The following is a 4136-nucleotide window of genomic DNA, read 5'->3' as shown; positions in this document are numbered from 1 at the left end:
GGAATAGTAAAGATATGCAAACGATGTAAAGATACTCAGTTTGAAAGAAACACACTCCCACACTTGCAAAACTCTCAAATTCAATAGAAACTCGCATCAGAAAGCCGTTCAGAAAGATAGTCAAACGAGACTTGAAAAGATACACAATTGGAATAGTAAAGATACACAAACGATGTAAAGATACTCAGTTTGAAAGAAACACACTCCAACACTTGCAAAACTCTCAAATTCAATAGAAACTCGCATCAGAAAGATACTCAAACGAGAATTGAAAAGATACACAATTGGAATAGTAAAGATACGCAAACGATGTAAAGATACTCAGTTTGAAAGAAACACACTCCAACACTTGCAAAAGTCTCAAATTCAATAGAAACTCGCATCAGAAAGCCTTACAGAAAGAAACTCAAACGAGAATTGAAAAGATACACAATTGGAATAGTAAAGATACGCAAACGATGTAAAGATACTCAGTTTGAAAGAAACACACTCCAACACTTGCAACACTCTCAAATTCAATAGAAACTAGCATCAGAAAGCCTGACAGAAAGATACTCAAACGAGAATTGAAAAGACACACAATTGGAATAGTAAAGATACGCAAACGATGTAAAGATACTCAGTTTGAAAGAAACACACTCCCACACTTGCAAAACTCTCAAATTCAATAGAAACTCTCATCAGAAAGCCTTACAGAAAGATACTCAAACGAGAAATGAAAAGATACACAATTGGAATAGTAAAGATACGCAAACGATGTAAAGATACACAATTGGAATAGTAAAGATACGCAAACGATGTAAAGATACTCAGTTTGAAAGAAACACACTCCCACACTTGGAAAACTCTCAAATTCAATAGAAACTCGCATCAGAAAGATACTCAAACGAGAATTGAAAAGATACACAATTGGAATAGTAAAGATACACAAACGATGTAAAGATACTCAGTTTGAAAGAAACACACTCCAACACTTGCAAAACTCTCAAATTCAATAGAAACTCGCATCAGAAAGATACTCAAACGAGAATTGAAAAGATACACAATTGGAATAGTAAAGATACACAAACGATGTAAAGATACTAAGTTTGAAAGAAACACACTCCCACACTTGCAAAACTCTCAAATTCAATAGAAACTAGCATCAGAAAGCCTGACAGAAAGATACTCAAACGAGAATTGAAAAGATACACAATTGGAATAGTAAAGATATGCAAACGATGTAAAGATACTCAGTTTGAAAGAAACACACTCCCACACTTGCAAAACTCTCAAATTCAATAGAAACTCGCATCAGAAAGCCGTTCAGAAAGATAGTCAAACGAGACTTGAAAAGATACACAATTGGAATAGTAAAGATACACAAACGATGTAAAGATACTCAGTTTGAAAGAAACACACTCCAACACTTGCAAAACTCTCAAATTCAATAGAAACTCGCATCAGAAAGATACTCAAACGAGAATTGAAAAGATACACAATTGGAATAGTAAAGATACGCAAACGATGTAAAGATACTCAGTTTGAAAGAAACACACTCCAACACTTGCAAAAGTCTCAAATTCAATAGAAACTCGCATCAGAAAGCCTTACAGAAAGAAACTCAAACGAGAATTGAAAAGATACACAATTGGAATAGTAAAGATACGCAAACGATGTAAAGATACTCAGTTTGAAAGAAACACACTCCAACACTTGCAACACTCTCAAATTCAATAGAAACTAGCATCAGAAAGCCTGACAGAAAGATACTCAAACGAGAATTGAAAAGATACACAATTGGAATAGTAAAGATACGCAAACGATGTAAAGATACTCAGTTTGAAAGAAACACACTCCCACACTTGCAAAACTCTCAAATTCAATAGAAACTCTCATCAGAAAGCCTTACAGAAAGATACTCAAACGAGAAATGAAAAGATACACAATTGGAATAGTAAAGATACGCAAACGATGTAAAGATACACAATTGGAATAGTAAAGATACGCAAACGATGTAAAGATACTCAGTTTGAAAGAAACACACTCCCACACTTGGAAAACTCTCAAATTCAATAGAAACTCGCATCAGAAAGATACTCAAACGAGAATTGAAAAGATACACAATTGGAATAGTAAAGATACGCAAACGATGTAAAGATACTCAGTTTGAAAGAAACACACTCCAACACTTGCAAAACTCTCAAATTCAATAGAAACTCGCATCAGAAAGATACTCAAACGAGAATTGAAAAGATACACAATTGGAATAGTAAAGATACACAAACGATGTAAAGATACTAAGTTTGAAAGAAACACACTCCCACACTTGCAAAACTCTCAAATTCAATAGAAACTAGCATCAGAAAGCCTGACAGAAAGATACTCAAACGAGAATTGAAAAGATACACAATTGGAATAGTAAAGATACGCAAACGATGTAAAGATACTCAGTTTGAAAGAAACACACTCCCACACTTGCAAAACTCTCAAATTCAATAGAAACTCGCATCAGAAAGCCGTTCAGAAAGATAGTCAAACGAGACTTGAAAAGATACACAATTGGAATAGTAAAGATACACAAACGATGTAAAGATACTCAGTTTGAAAGAAACACACTCCAACACTTGCAAAACTCTCAAATTCAATCGAAACTCGCATCAGAAAGATACTCAAACGAGAATTGAAAAGATAAACAATTGGAATAGTAAAGATACGCAAACGATGTAAAGATACTCAGTTTGAAAGAAACACACTCCAACACTTGCAAAAGTCTCAAATTCAATAGAAACTCGCATCAGAAAGCCTTACAGAAAGAAACTCAAACGAGAATTGAAAAGATACACAATTGGAATAGTAAAGATACGCAAACGATGTAAAGATACTCAGTTTGAAAGAAACACACTCCAACACTTGCAAAACTCTCAAATTCAATAGAAACTCGCATCAGAAAGATACTCAAACGAGAATTGAAAAGATACACAATTGGAATAGTAAAGATACGCAAACGATGTAAAGATACTCAGTTTGAAAGAAACACACTCCAACACTTGCAAAAGTCTCAAATTCAATAGAAACTCGCATCAGAAAGCCGTTCAGAAAGATAGTCAAACGAGAATTGAAAAGATACACAATTGGAATAGTAAAGATACGCAAACGATGTAAAGATACTCAGTTTGAAAGAAACACACTCCCACACTTGCAAAACTCTCAAATTCAATAGAAACTAGCATCAGAAAGCCTGACAGAAAGATACTCAAACGAGAATTGAAAAGACACACAATTGGAATAGTAAAGATACGCCAACGATGTAAAGATACTCAGTTTGAAAGAAACACACTCCCACACTTGCAAAACTCTCAAATTCAATAGAAACTCGCATCAGAAAGCCGTTCAGAAAGATACTCAAACGAGAATTGAAAATATACACAATTGGAATAATAAAGATACGCAAACGATGTAAAGATACTCAGTTTGAAAGAAACACACTCCCACACTTGCAAAACTCTCAAATTCAATAGAAACTAGCATCAGAAAGATACTGAAACGAGAATTGAAAAGATACACAATTGGAATAGTAAAGATACGCAAACGATGTAAAGATACTCAGTTTGAAAGAAACACACTCCAACACTTGCAAAAGTCTCAAATTCAATAGAAACTCGCATCAGAAAGCCTTACAGAAAGATACTCAAACGAGAATTGAAAAGATACACAATTGGAATAGTAAAGATACGCAAACGATGTAAAGATACTCAGTTTGAAAGAAACACACTCCAACACTTGCAACACTCTCAAATTCAATAGAAACTAGCATCAGAAAGCCTGACAGAAAGATACTCAAACGAGAATTGAAAAGACACACAATTGGAATAGTAAAGATACGCAAACGATGTAAAGATACTCAGTTTGAAAGAAACACACTCCCACACTTGCAAAACTCTCAAATTCAATAGAAACTCTCATCAGAAAGCCTTACAGAAAGATACTCAAACGAGAAATGAAAAGATACACAATTGGAATAGTAAAGATACGCAAACGATGTAAAGATACACAATTGGAATAGTAAAGATACGCAAACGATGTAAAGATACTCAGTTTGAAAGAAACACACTCCCACACTTGGAAAACTCTCAAATTCAATAGAAACTCGCATC

The sequence above is a fragment of the Argentina anserina genome, unplaced genomic scaffold (assembly GCF_933775445.1).
Source record: "Argentina anserina unplaced genomic scaffold, drPotAnse1.1, whole genome shotgun sequence".
NCBI classification, from domain to species: Eukaryota; Viridiplantae; Streptophyta; class Magnoliopsida; order Rosales; family Rosaceae; genus Argentina; species Argentina anserina.
The sequence above is the reverse complement of the archived record's forward strand: the minus strand, read 5'-3'. Positions refer to the sequence as shown.